Source organism: Oncorhynchus mykiss, chromosome 4 (assembly GCF_057628025.1).
Source record: "Oncorhynchus mykiss isolate SJ-2025 chromosome 4, ASM5762802v1, whole genome shotgun sequence".
In the NCBI taxonomy this organism is placed as follows: domain Eukaryota; kingdom Metazoa; phylum Chordata; class Actinopteri; order Salmoniformes; family Salmonidae; genus Oncorhynchus; species Oncorhynchus mykiss.
In genome coordinates this window covers 35,808,200-35,823,201 of record NC_143025.1, presented here as the reverse complement: position 1 = coordinate 35,823,201, position 15,002 = coordinate 35,808,200, and the positions used below count along the sequence as shown (strand labels likewise).

The following is a 15,002-nucleotide window of genomic DNA, read 5'->3' as shown; positions in this document are numbered from 1 at the left end:
GGACCATTTGTGATGTTTATGGGACATATTGGAGTGCCAACAAAAGCTCAAAGGCATGAATTATATTTTTATTTATGCGTTGTGTCGCGCTTGCAGGGTTGAAATATGCTTTCCTCTCTGTGTTTGCGGAGGTGCTATCCTCAGATAATAGCATCGTGTGCTTTTGCCGAAAAGCCTTTTTGAAATCTGACATGTTGGTTGGATTCACAACAAGTGTAGCTTTAATTTGGTATCTTACGTGTGATTTAATGAAAGTTAGATTTTTGTAGCTCTGCATTTTTTGGCGCTCTGAATTTTCACTGGCTTTTGGCCAGGTGGGGCTAGCATCCCACATATCCCAGAGAGGTTAAACGTTGCAGAAATGGCAAAGAAAACGTGTAATCAGCTTGACACATTTAAAGTTACTTACAGAGCACGAAGTCAGCTCATTTCCAATCCATTCATATGCATATCAGTTTGATTCATACACAGGCTTGTCTGGCTGTCATATTATTTTAACCTGCCCTTCCCTACAATTAAATAATATAATGTCAGTAGTCCTAAATTATCATTAATTATTTCTCATAGCTCATTAGTACACCGTTGTGGTTGAACATATGTTGCTATTGTAGATCCTATGATACAATGACTATCATCAAAGGTTCCCTTACAATAATGAACACCTTGTAAAACAGCTGTGAAAACCCAACCTGAAATATTTCAGATTTTAATAATACATCAACGTAGATTTTTTTTGGTGCAGTTTATTTCCAGATTTTTTTTGTACACACACGGCAATCATAGATTAAAATACTGAACATCGGTGTGTGGAATATTGAGATGGTTGTTGTGTGGGTGAGAGGTTCTGCCTGTCGCTTGTTCTCAACAGGCAGCCAGTCTCAGAAGAGGGCCTTGAAGAGAGAGACTGCAAAGTACAGGCACTGCTCCTTTCATTGTGCTAAGAGTTTGCAGTGCTTGTGTTTAGTTCAACTGTGTATCACATTATGTTCACAGTATGATCGTGCAAGAATACCTTAGCAGATAAGGACATAACAATAACACTAGCTGTAGATGTAATCAAATTGTATTTGTCACATACATGGTTGGCAGATGTTAATGTGAATGCAGCGAAATGCTTCTGCTTCTAGTGCCGACAGTACAGTAATATCTAACAATTCCCCAACAACTACCTAATATGATGTCCGTGATGATTTTTTTGGCCTTCCTGTGACATCGGGTGCTGAAGGTGTCATGGAGGGCAGGTAGTTTGCCCCCGGTGATGCATTGTGCAGACCGCGCCACCCTCTGGAGAGCCTTGCGGTTGAGGGGGCGGTGCAGTTGCCATACCAGGCTGTGATACAGCCTGACAGGATGTTCTCGATAGTGCATCTGTAAAAATTGTCAGGGTTTAGGTGACATGCCAAATTTCTTCAGCCAGCTGAAGTTGAAGAGGCGCTGTTGCGCCTTCTTCACCACACTGTCTGTGTGAGTGGACCATTTCAGTTGGTCTGTGATGTGTACGCGAAGGAATATAAAACCTTCCACCTTCTCCACTGCTGTCCCTTCGATGTGGATAGGGGGGTGCTCCCTCTGCTGTTTCCATAGGGCCACGATCAACTCCTTTGTTGAAGTTGAGTTTCCTGACACCCCACTCCAAGTGCCATCACCTCCTCCCTGTAGGCTGTCTCGTCGTTGTTTGTAATCAAGCCCACTACTGTTGTGTCGTCTGCAAACTTGATGATTGAGTTGGAGGTGTGCATGGCCACAGTTGTGGGTGAATAGGGAGTACAGTTCATGTAATGAAAAGTTGGTTGGTAATGGAGGACATCAGGTGGATCCACATCTGGGAGCAGAGCAGAGTTAAAAGGAACAGGGTAGGAGACATGGATGTAAACAAGCAAACAGGTTACACTTTGCTGTGAGATAATGTAATGGATTAGTGCACTGTTATAAATGGGAGACATGTACTTTTCAAAATTTTTGGAAGGTACAGCCTACCTCAAGCTGGTCCCCCGTCGACTCAGAGCACAGAGAATCAGACTGAGCCGAACAAACTGGTTCTGTTGGATGGGATACCTCCTGGGGGGCTCGGACAGTTGATGGTCTTAAGTTTTTTGGAAAGTTATTTGGCGGGGTAAATTGAAGCGGATATTTTTAAATGCTCAGCACATATACACTTTCTTGCTTTTTCAAATATCAACCAAAGATTATCATACTTTGTCTATTGGGCTTCACTGAAGTGTAAGGGCGTCAGTGCATTCAGTGGTCGACCGCCCAACTGCTCAAGCTGGAGTAGATTGTTGGCTTCCACCGAGGTAACCCTAGGAAGACAAAAATAAAAATATCAGTGTTAGTGAAAATTAAACTAGCTTCCGGTTATTTTGTGTGCAAATGCAAATAGTTATGGAGATTTCTTATTTTCACCTTAACAGATGGTGACCCCAACTAGGAGCGAAAGAGCAATGAGGTATTCCCAGGTCTCGCCTTTCTTTCGTCCTTCTTCCAAACCAAGTAAGTCACCCCGATGTCGCAGCTTTTGCTCCCCTTATTGATTCTGCTCCGGTAGCTGTCCTTCTGTTTCTCTTGCAATTTGTCAATGTTCAGTCTCACCTTGATTAGTAACAGGAATACATGCAATTATATTTCATATTACAAATACATTTCTTACATATCTCTTGGAGGGCAAGAAAATAAATGAACAGAGGACAATAATTTATCTGGTCAAAAACCTCCACATCCTTCTCAGTCTGTGCCTGAAGTTGGTCCTCGAAAGCACTGTGATCTGGTTCGACAACTTCCATGTCACGGGTGCCATTGGAAGTAGACCAAAGTGCAACATGGTGAGCGTACAGTTTATTTTATTTTTTAAATGACGACAACAACCGTGCCGCTTACATGGTGTTGGAGAATAATCAGAATTAGTTGGGTAACATAGATAAGATGTTTTATTTTCATGATAAGCATATGAATTATTTCTCATAAGAATGTATTTTGTTGTACTATAGTGGTGGCCATTGGCAGTTATCTGTTCTATGTCAAGACTAAGTTGCATGGGCCGCAGAGAGGGGAGAGGTCAAGGGGTCATCATGTGTAAACATATATTTTGCTCTTTTGCTCCACTGTGTCTGTGTGCCAGTCACTCCCTACTTTTCCCATCGGGGAAAGGAGGATGGCAGTGTCTGGAATCATTCTATGCTCCCTCTTTGTTGACCTATAGGGTCACTCTCCTCTCCGTGAGTTTGTCCAGGATTGGTTGTATTTAGGATTGGTTGTATCTAAATGACAATTTGATATATATCATAGGGTGGGGGTAATGTCTTGGTACCATTTTGTACCAAGGACGAGATAAGAGCTTTGTTTAGGAGACCAAACTGAACGATAATTTATAGCCAACTCTGTCTTCTTTGGGGATACTCCTCTCAGTTGTAAAGTATTTTCTTTGTGTAAGTTCCTAAGACCTGTGTTTTGTCATGTCGTCTTGAGAGGGGGTGGATCTTTGCTATAAAGGAACCCATTTGCCATTATGTTGAGCACTCTCAACTTTTCATTAGAGATACTGAACTGTTGAAAGTAAAAATGCTATTGCAAAAGCTTAATTATTATTAAAGGTGAAGATTAAGCATAACTCTGACTCGTGTGTGATTTGCTCTCTCATCATTTGGTAATTAAGGAAATTTGCACGACATTTGGCGACGAGGATGGGGTGTGAATCTTCACTCGGTGACCGCTCCTGATGACCTAGGTAATCGTGCACAAGGGATCCCTCAAACTCGGGATCTCAGGGAGACCACACTTCGGGAACGGAGCAGATGGACCAACCTAAGATCGGAGAGGCAGCGAGCCGAGTGGATACCACATCCCAAACATAGTAAAAAAATATTTAAAAAAAAGAGGTGAGATGAGCAAACCACATTTGAAGTTGAGTTGGATAGGACTTAGTGCTTGGTGAATCCCTAGTGGAAGAAGGACCTCATTCTGTGTATCTGTGTGATTGTCTAAGTGACTCTCAGAGGTGGTGAATTCCAATTATTTTAAATGTGCTAGCCAGGTATGCCCTGGGTTACTTTGTGTGAGTATTTTGTAGGAGCGTTCTGTGTGGGCGCGGTAGGTTGACTCTGTGTGGGTTACCTTTTTATGTTCTGATGTTCTGTGTGGACATCTGACCAGTTCTGTGTGAGCATCTGACCAATCCTGTGTGGGTTATCAGTAAAATTCTGTGTGAAGTACTTAAGGAATTCCTGTTTACATTTTTTTTCTCTCCCTGTGTGTGTATGTGTGTGTGAGAGAGGGGGAGTGAGATTGTGTGTGTGAGACTAAGGAGCCATGGGTGCGCGTGAGTGCAAAAAACCAGGCATTCCGGACCCTCCTACTGGAGCCTTGAAGGTTATGGTAGATAAATGGGGTAGGGATATTCTGGAACAGGTACTTCTATGGCATAGAGAGGGTGGTTTTCCTTTGACAGGGACACTAAGTGTGACGCTGTTAGATGAGATAAGACAGAGATTGGTAGAGAAAAAAGGATCAAATTGACTGGGTGAAATTCAGGAAATGGGAAAGGGAAGCTGACAAACGAAAGAAAAGACAGGACACATTTCGGGGAAAACCCTGTCAGAATATGGTAGTTTAGACTGAGGAAGGAGAAAAGAAGGGGAAAGATGAAACAGTGAGAAGGAATAGGAAGGATGATGATGACAGAGACTGTCCCCCTCCCTACTGTACTCCTCAAACTTTCTACCCAGTGTTGCCGGACCTCTCTCCTCCTCAGGCGCCTCCTGCTGATCCGCTGGATGCAAGACCACTACAACATGCAACCCCACCCCGTGTCTCTCCCAACACCACGGTGATTGATCGTCTGGCACGGAGCCTGGCTGAAGTCCTGACAGGGTCTGGAGTGACTCCGGCCAGTCTCACTGGAGGCGCAGTGGGGGGAGCACGCCAGAAGGGAAAAAAAATCAACAATCCTTTTCTCAAGGCTCCTCCACTCAGCTCCAGTGAGGAAAGTGAGGACGGAGGGGCACCCCAGCTGACTCCGACGTTGAAGGACCGTCTACGGACCAGGACGGAGAGGCGTGTCTCTACCCCCTTCCAATACGACCCAGCATCAGACATGTATCATCAATACCCTCTGATGGCCTGTCCTAACCCTCAGCCTCGACCTGATGATGCTAATGCTGCTGCCGCCGCAGCATGGAACCCCATTGTATATGTCCAGAGGACATGGAGACATGATGAAATCAAAGACATTGTAGCGGACCTACCAGACCCAAGTAAGGACGCTGTGAAATATTCAGCAGAGATGAGGGTATTAGTGGGTCAGTACAAACCATCTGCTGCTTAGATAGCCCATATCTGTAAAAAGAAACTGGGACTCAGGTGGGCGGATGTACAGGGACAGTTTGATTGCAACTACCTGTGGGCTGAGAATGGCGTATATCAGGACCAGATAACGGCGCTGCTGGCCAGGATTGTGGAGATGTATCCAACTAAGACTGACTGGACTGCTATCAGAGAATGCACTATGAAGAAAGATGAGGGCCTGGAGGCTTTCAGAAAGAGACTTGAGACCTGTTCAGGCTACACAGCGGTATCAGACCAAACGAACATGCATATGGGGATATGCTGAAAGACGCCCTAGTGAGGGGTCTGACACTGGGCCTGGAGAAAGCTGTGAGGACTACCTGCATCAGTTGGGAGACTGAGCCATTAGCAACGGTGGTACAGCACTGCAAGCATGCTGAGAGACAACAGAGTACTCAGAAGGAAGAAAAAATAAAGGAAGAAAAAGTAAAGACACAGAAACTACAGGCTTCCCAGATGACGTTTTACCAGGGAGCAGCCCCAGCAGGGACAGGACGAGGGGCTGGAGTGTGCAGGTGCTACAACTGTGGGAAGCCGGGTCATTTTGCTGCTGACTGCTCTGAGCCAACGAATCCACAGAGGAACAAAGACAGGGGCGGACCGAGAAGAGGGGCCCGAGAGGAGGGGGTAAGAAGAGGAGGAAAAGGAGCACATGCATGGACAGCCCCATTCCAACAACAGCCGTGGCAGCCACCTCCCAAGCAATGGCAGAGTCCCTCCAGGCAGAGGACAAACTGGAGCCTGGCAGACGGGGCCGCCGGCACAGACGACCCTGTACAATCCAGGACAGGGACAGGAGGAGGAGTATTGACATGATGAGAAGACAGGGACAGTTGTGCTAAAATCCTCAGAGCAACAAGAGCATTTGTTTTTAAAGTGTCACACCCTTCCGAGAGTAGAGCCAACAGTGGAGGCTTGCGTCAATGGTGAGTCATTAATATTTCTTGTTGATACTGGGGCGACTATGTCTGTCTTTAACTGCAAGGCTATGATAAAACCTCCCATGTCTAATGAAATAGTCAAAACTATAGGGGCTTCAGGCCTCCCACTCAGAGAGCAGGTAACTATGCCTCTGCCTGTCTCCTTTTGTGAGGAGAAGTGTCAACATCAATTTCTCTACTCTGACCACTGTCCTGTCAATCTGATGGGCAGGGACCTCCTGTGTAAACTGGGCATCAACATAACATGTGGCCGAACCAGTTTAACTGTTATTCATGAGGAAGAGGAGGAAGAGGGGGAGCAATTGTTGTTAATGTCTGAGTGTTGTGACTGGTATTATGCATGGGATGTTGATGATGAGGTGCCCAATATTGCTCGTGTTTTCTCAATGGCCAAAACCCATTGGGGCCACGAGGGCAGTTTCATGTCTGAAGCAGGCTTACATTGCACCTCCCATTTTTCACCATTGACAAGAGATCTCCATTATGAGAAACAATGGCTGTGTGCTACATTACAGAATGAGTCAGTGCAGTGTGAGGGTATATACTGTAGCAGTGATTTCTGTGCTTTAGGGGTTAATCTAACCCCTGCACAGAAAGAGCTCTACCTGTTTGAGGATAGCACACCACATGTGTCCCTGGCAAAATCAGACAGAGTAGAATGGGTGGATACTGGAATTTGGATGAAATGCTTGGTTGATGCTACAGACTGGGAGATGCGCCCTGATGGGTCAACTTATTCACCCAGCACACTGACGAGTTGTTACCCACTCAGTTGGGGAGTTGGGGTGTGCATGGTGTTGATCAGGTTTCTTTTTCTACCAATATCATGTTGTTGAGTGAAGACTCACCCCTCCTGAGAGGGGTCCCTGAATGCCTATGGGCAAGGGACAAGTATGATTTTGGGAGAATAAAGGGAGCTGAGCCAATGGTAGTCACTCCTAAAGATACCAGGCGCCCGTCTGGAGCACAGTATCCACTCAGTAAGGAGGCAATAGCAGGTATTACACCTGTTCATGCATCCTTGTTAGCTAATGGTGCTTTAATTCCCTGTCCAGAATCACCCTGTAACACCCCTATCTTGCCTGTTGGAAAACCTTCAGGTGATTGGAGATTTGTCCAGGACTTAAGGCCTGTGAACGATGCAGTTTTTGCCCGTGCCCCGGTGGTTCCTAATGTTACTACACTGTTGGGGGCGGTACCACCCACAGCAGAGTGGTTCTCTGTGATTGATTTGACAAATGCATTTTTCAGTATTCCAGTGGCACCAGAATCTCAGTTCTGGTTTGCTTTCACGTTTCTAGGAAAGCATTTTACTTGGACCGTCGCTCCAATGGGTTACGTGGAATCCGCCGCAATTTGATTCAGCATGTGGATGATTTGTTGTTGTGCTCCAGCTCAGTGGAAACTTGTGAAACTGATACTCGGGCTCTGTTGATATTTCTCGCTGAGAATGGCCACAAAGTTTCAAAGAAGAAGTTACAGTTGGTTTCACAGGCAGTGAGGTATTTGGGTCATGACATCTCTCCCAATGGCAGGCAGCTGGGTAAAGAGAGGATACAGGCTATTCTCTCTGTCCCACAGCCGGTCACTAAACGACACATGATGTCATTGACTGGTATGGCAGGGTATTGTAGGGTGTGGTTACCTGACTATGCTGAGGTGGTGCATCCGCTTGCTGACCTTATTTATGGCCACAAAATGGCTATGAGTGACAAAATTAAGTGGACACCAGAGGGACTGAATGCTCTGACCAAACTGAAACAACTCATGACTACATCTCCCTGTTTGGGGCTCCCTGACCATTCTAAACCTTTTAACCTCTTTGTTTGTGAGAAAAATGGTTTTATGTCATCTGTTTTAACACAGGAACATGGAGGAAAGCAGCGCCCAGTTGGGTATTATTCCAAACAGCTGGACAGTGTGGCCAGAGGTCTGGTTTGTTGTTTGAGAGCTGTGGCTGCTGCTACTAAAGCTGTGTTGGCTTGTGCAGACATTGTTGCCATGTGTGAACTCACTGTACACGTTCCTCATGCTGTACATGCTCTTATTTCACAGGCAAAGAAGGCCCATCTAACACCAGCTCGACTGCTCCATTGTCAGAATGTTCTTCTGAGAATGTGTCATGTGACCCTGAAGAGGTGCACTGTGTTAAATCCTGCTACTTTGTTGCCCACCGAGGATGATGGAGAGCCGCACGACTGTGCTGAACTGTTGGAGCTTGTCTCTAAACCAAGGTCGGATTTAACTGATGTCCCTTTGCAAAATGCACATTTGGAACTGTTTATAGATGGCTCTGCTCAGCGTTCTGAGAAAGGAGAACCATTGGTTGCGTATGCGGTTACTACTGCCTCAACCACACTGGAAAGTGCTAAATTACCCTCCCACCTTTCTGCTCAAGCAGCAGAACTCTTTGCACTCACTAGAGCTTGCATATTAGCTAAAGGCCAGTCTGCTACAATCTATACAGATAGCAGATATGCCTTTGGTGTGGTACATGATTTTGGTACTCTGTGGACTTCCTCTGGTAAGGCGATCTCTCATTCAAAACGTGTTGATAACTTGCTAAAAGCTACAGTGCCTTGCGAAAGTATTCGGACCCCTTGAACTTTGCGACCTTTTGCCACATTTCAGGCTTCAAACATAAAGATATAAAACTGTATTTTTTTGTGAAGAATCAACAACAAGTGGGACACAATCATGAAGTGGAACGACATTTATTGGATATTTCAAACTTTTTTAACAAATCAAAAACTGAAAAATTGGGCGTGCAAAATGATTCAGCCCCCTTAAGTTAATACTTTGTAGCGCCACCTTTTGCTGCGATTACAGCTGTAAGTCGCTTGGGGTATGTCTCTATCAGTTTTGCACATCGAGAGACTGAATTTTTTTCCCATTCCTCCTTGCAAAACAGCTCGAGCTCAGTGAGGTTGGATGGAGAGCATTTGTGAACAGCAGTTTTCAGTTCTTTCCACAGATTCTCGATTTGATTCAGGTCTGGACTTTGACTTGGCCATTCTAACACCTGGATATGTTTATTTTTGAACCATTCCATTGTAGATTTTGCTTTATGTTTTGGATCATTGTCTTGTTGGAAGACAAATCTCCGTCCCAGTCTCAGGTCTTTTGCAGACCATCAGGTTTTCTTCCAGAATGGTCCTGTATTTGGCTCCATCCATCTTCCCATCAATTTTAACCATCTTCCCTGTCCCTGCTGAAGAAAAGCGGGCCCAAACCATGATGCTGCCACCACCATGTTTGACAGTGGGGATAGGGTGTTCAGGGTGATGAGCTGTGTTGCTTTTACGCCAAACATAACGTTTTGCATTGTTGCCAAAAAGTTAAATTTTGGTTTCATCTGACCAGAGCACCTTCTTCCACACGTTTGGTGTGTGTCCCAGGTGGCTTGTGGCAAACTTTAAACAACACTTTTTATGGATATCTTTAAGAAATGGCTTTCTTCTTGCCACTCTTCCATAAAGGCCAGATTTGTGCAATATACGACTGATTGTTCTCCTATGGACAGAGTCTCCCACCTCAGCTGTAGATCATCCAGAGTGATCATGGGCCTCTTGGCTGCATCTCTGATCAGTCTTCTCCTTGTATGAGCTGAAAGTTTAGAGGGACAGCCAGGTCTTGGTAGATTTGCAGTGGTCTGATACTCCTTCCATTTAAATATTATCACTTGCACAGTGCTCCTTGGGATGTTTAAAGCTTGGGAAATCTTTTTGTATCCAATCCGGCTTTAAACTTCTTCACAACAGTATCTCGGACCTGCCTGGTGTGTTCCTTGTTCTTCATGATGCTCTCTGCGCTTTTAACGGACCTCTGAGACTATCACAGTGCAGTTGCATTTATACGGAGACTTGATTACACACAGGTGGATTGTATTTATCATCATTAGTCATTTAGGTCAACATTGGATCATTCAGAGATCCTCACTGAACTTCTGGAGAGAGTTTGCTGCACTGAAAGTAAAGGGGCTGAATAATTTTGCACGCCCAATTTTTCAGTTTTTGATTTGTTAAAAAAGTTTGAAATATCCAATAAATGTCGTTCCACTTCATGATTGTGTCCCACTTGTTGTTGATTCTTCACAAAAAAATACAGTTTTATATCTTTATGTTTGAAGCCTGAAATGTGGCTAAAGGTCGCAAAGTTCAAGGGGGCCGAATACTTTCGCAAGGCACTGTATTTTGCTCCCTTCTGAAATTGCTGTTTGTAAGTGCCTTGCTCATGCTAACTCTTCCGACCCTGTCTCCAAAGGTAATGCTATGGCTGACTTGGCAGCTAAGGCAGCAGCTGTCTCCTTGGAGGCCCCTGTGTTACAGATGGTTTTACTTCCTGATAGTAACCTCTTCTCTCCCACTGATATCTCTGACTTACAATCCTCTGTAGGTCCTGTTGAGTTGAGGAAGTGGAAACGAATATGTACATATGACCAGGTGCAGAAACTCTGGCTGGGCCCGGCTGGGCTACCAGTCTTACCACGTTCATGTTTCCCCTACTTAGCTAAGTTGTCACATGGAAGAGATCATGTGTCAAAGGGGGGAGTTGTTGATTTTGTAAATACATTTTGGTTTGCACCTGGGTTTTCTGTGTTTGCTGAACAATTTTGTGCAAAATGTGTGATTTGTATGACTAACAACATGGGAAGAGGTATTCCCATGCCACTGTCGGCTCATTCGAACCCTGAAGGACCATTTGAACACATAATGATGGATTTTATTGAACTCTCTCCTTGTCAAGGTTACAAATATTGTCTGGTGATAGTGGATGCCTTCTCCAAGTGGGTAGAGGCATTCCCATGTCGACATTCCACTGCTATGGCAGTAGCCAAGAATCTCCTTAGGGAGATCATCCCAAGGTGGGGGTTAGCATCTAAATTAACCAGTGACAATGGCTCCCACTTTGTAAACCTGGTGATACAGAACTTGTCTGAGAGTCTGCAGATAGACCTCAGGACCCATTGTAGCTATAGGCCGCAATCCGGGGGTTTAATTGAACGCGTTAATCAAACGCTGAAATCTAAGATGGTGAAGCTTATGGCAGAGACGGGGCTTTCTTGGGTCACTGTGATCCCCCTGGCTCTGATGTTCATGTGAGGGAGGCCCCACAGAACCACTGGATTGGCTCCTCATGAGGTTCTGACAGGTAGACCAATGAGGATGATTAATTCTCCCTTCCCACAGAACAAGCTGACACTGATGGGCTGCGACAATGACATGGTAAGTTATTGTACTGCTCTAAACAATGTTCTGAAGGCTATTTTCCCCAGGGTGAAAGCGGTTCTACCCCAGCCACTGGTGGGGATCCTGCACAAACTGCAACCAGGTGACTGGGTGGTGGTGAAAGAACTGAGACGAAAGCATTGGAACCAGCAGAGGTGGACTGGACCATACCAGGTGATGCTGATTACCCCCACTGATGTTCGCGTAGCTGAGAGGTCTACTTGGATCCACGCCAATCACTGCAGGAAGGTGCCATACTGCCCACCAGACCCTGAGGATGGAGGACCAGAGACGCCGGAAGTCACCGACTAGATGGGAGGATCAGGCCCAGACTCTACGCATCATGTTTCTTGCTCTGGTCTTGAGCCTTCTCATTACAGTCGCCATATGGACAGTGACTCAAGGACAACCGGTCCTGGAAAGACAACATGGTACGGACTCGACTGATAACCGTTCAGTCCCACTGCGGGACTTGAATAACAACAGCCACTCCAGCTCGAGCCAACGGCAGACTCAGGACAGGAGTTCGGCAAACAATAGCCGCTCCCATATCGAAAGAAGAAGAAGGTCCATGCATCCACTGGATGAGCATCACAGTAGGAATCACGAGGGAAACACTTGGTGGTCACTGCTTAACTATACAGTAAAGACTGAACTGATGTTAGGAAATACCTCCTGTTATGTATGCAGCTTGTTTCCACATTCAGCGATCTCCCCATTCTTACAGTATTCAGTAGAGGTCAGCATTAAGGATACTCTATGTGCACTAGAGGCGCTCTTGTCCAATGAGAACACATGGGGTCAACCTTCACTAGGTAGAACACTGAGGGATAAATGCATTAATGGTAATTTGTCATCAACAAAAGATTTACGGGGGGGATTTGATTGTTCACATTGGTGTAGTAGAATAATCTTAGAACCTAGATCCCGTGTACCAGAACCTATTAAAGTCCAACCCCGGCAAACCCCCATTTAGGACCTGTCATTGTCACAATCCAAGCAATGTTTCCATACCACAACTGAATGAATCCTATCTGGGAATGTCAACATGTGTCAATTATAGTGTTTTCCCAATAGGATGTGGCTGGAAGAAGCTCTGGATACCCCATTACACTGAGGGTGGGACACACCATTATTGATGCTGAAACTGACAATCGTTCTCCTCATCAATTTGGCTCGGCAACATTTACTGATCATTATTGGATTTGTGGTGATAAAGCTTATCTCTACCTACCCACAAATTGGACAGGGTGCTGTATTTTTGGTAAACTAAACATCTCCCTTGTGGTAATGCATACAACTAATTCCTCTATTCCAAGCAGGTTAAGACTAATTAAGAGGGACATCTCGCAATACAATAATGTCCCTAGTGACTCTCGACGATCCTCTAAATTGGAAAAGTTCTGGCGTGGTTTAATCCCCTGGTATGGGGCATCGGAGAATGCACATGAGTTGGATAGGCTAGGATATCATTTGGAATCCCTGGTAAATTTGACCACTGCAGGGTTTTCTATGATAAGACCAGAATTACAAGCCACTCAACTCATGGCAACACAAAATAGGGTGGCACTTGACATGTTGCTAGCACGTGAAGGAGGGGTGTGTCAAATTATAGGAGATCACGGTTGTACATGTATACCCCAGGGAGATGACAATTTTACTATTGTAGTGGAACATTTGAAAGAGCTAAGGGGTGTTCTCGAAAGGGAACACCAGCCTGACATCAACTGGAATCCGTTAGGATGGGTTCAGTCAGTGTTTGGTGCTTGGGCTGCGACAATTTTGTTGGTTCATCTATGGTCTAATATTACTGATTGCTCTGTTGCTAATTATCATTTGTGTGAAGAAATTGTTTAATAAAGTGGTTGATGTTGTTCTTACTATGCCCTTGATTGCAAATGAAGTAGGTGTGGAGGAGGAATCTGAGATTGATGGAGAACAATCAGGTGAACACAGTGAAATATTCTCACTGGACAGTGTAGATAGAGAGGGTTCACTGTATATGAATGATTTCCCTGACCCATTCCCTATTCCTGACTATATCTCTGATAGTGGGGAACCCAATTCTAAGCATTAGGACTTAGAGGGATGACTGTCCTATAGGATGTAATGATGCCTGTGTTTAGACATGGGTTCTCGTGTAATTTTGGGAGCATTTATATGTTTTGTTATTTTTATTTTTACTCAACAAATGTATTATTCTATATGTTTAAACAGGTGCAAGTCTGTACTATGGTATAAACATTGTAAACTCAGTTTCTGACGGGTGAATACTTACATTGAAGGGATTTGATTCTTTATTATCTTCAAATTTTGATTATGGATTTTTTAATTGTATTATATACTCTGCAACTACTGTTAGTAAGGTGCCATGTTACTATTCTGATTCTTCAGAAGGGACTGAGTCCTTTGAGAGGGGAATGTTGGGGAATAATCAGAATTAGTTGGGTAACATAGATAAGATGTTTTATTTTCACGATATGCTTATGAATTATTTCTCATTAGAATGTAATTTGTTGTACTATAGTGGTGGCCATTGGCAGTTATCTGTTCTATGTCAAGACTAAGTTGCATGGGCCGCAGAGAGGGGAGAGGTCAAGGGGTCATCATGTGTAAACATATATTCTGCTCTTTTGCTCCACTGTGTCTGTGTGTCAGTCACTCCCTACTTTTCCCATCGGAGAAAGGAGGATGGCAGTGTCGGGAATCATTCTATACTCCCTCTTTGTTGACCTATAGGGTCACTCTCCTCTCCGTGAGTTTGTCCAGGATTGGTTGTATTTAGGATTGGTTGTATCTAAATGACAATTTGATATATATCATAGGGTGGGGGTAATGTCTTGGTACCATTTTGCACCAAGGACAAGATAAGAGCTTTGTTTAGGAGACCAACTGAACGATAATTTATAGCCAACTCTGTCTTCTTTGGGGATACTCCTCTCAGTTGTAAAGTCTTTTCTTTGTGTAAGTTCCTAAGACCTGTGTTTTGTCATATCGTCTTGAGAGGGGGTGGATCTTTGCTATAAAGGAACCCATTTGCCATTATGTTGAGCACTCTCAACTTTTCATTAGAGATACTGAACTGTTGAAAGTAAAAATGCTATTGCATAAACGCTTAATTATTATTAAAGGTGAAGATTAAGCATAACTCTGACTCGTGTGTGATTTGCTCTCTCATCATTTGGTAATTAAAGGAAATTTCCACAACAATGGCTAAGTGCCACAAAAAACGTAACTATCCCCACTGAAAGTAGGGAAAGGGCTACCTAAGTATGATTCCCAATCAGAGACAACGATAGACAGCTGTCCCTGATTGAGAACCATACCTGGCCAAAACATAGAAATAAAGAAACATAGAAAACAAAAAAATAGAATGCCCACCCCACATCACACCCTCACCTAACCAAATACAGAAATAAAACGGCTCTCTAAGGTCAGGGCGCGACATACCACCACATCAGGTGGGGTTTCAGGAATCTGAATGTATGTTATACAA

General features: G+C 44.4%; 1 long non-coding RNA gene across 1 annotated transcript; it reads left to right on the top strand.

Moving 5' to 3' along the window:
- Window positions 1–6,005: 6,005 nt before the first annotated feature.
- LOC149983999 (uncharacterized) lies at window positions 6,006–14,654 on the top strand. The gene is made up of 2 exons (XR_016495233.1): window positions 6,006–6,263; window positions 11,554–14,654. It is a non-coding gene; the product is annotated as an uncharacterized LOC149983999 (long non-coding RNA).
- Window positions 14,655–15,002: the final 348 nt, after the last annotated feature.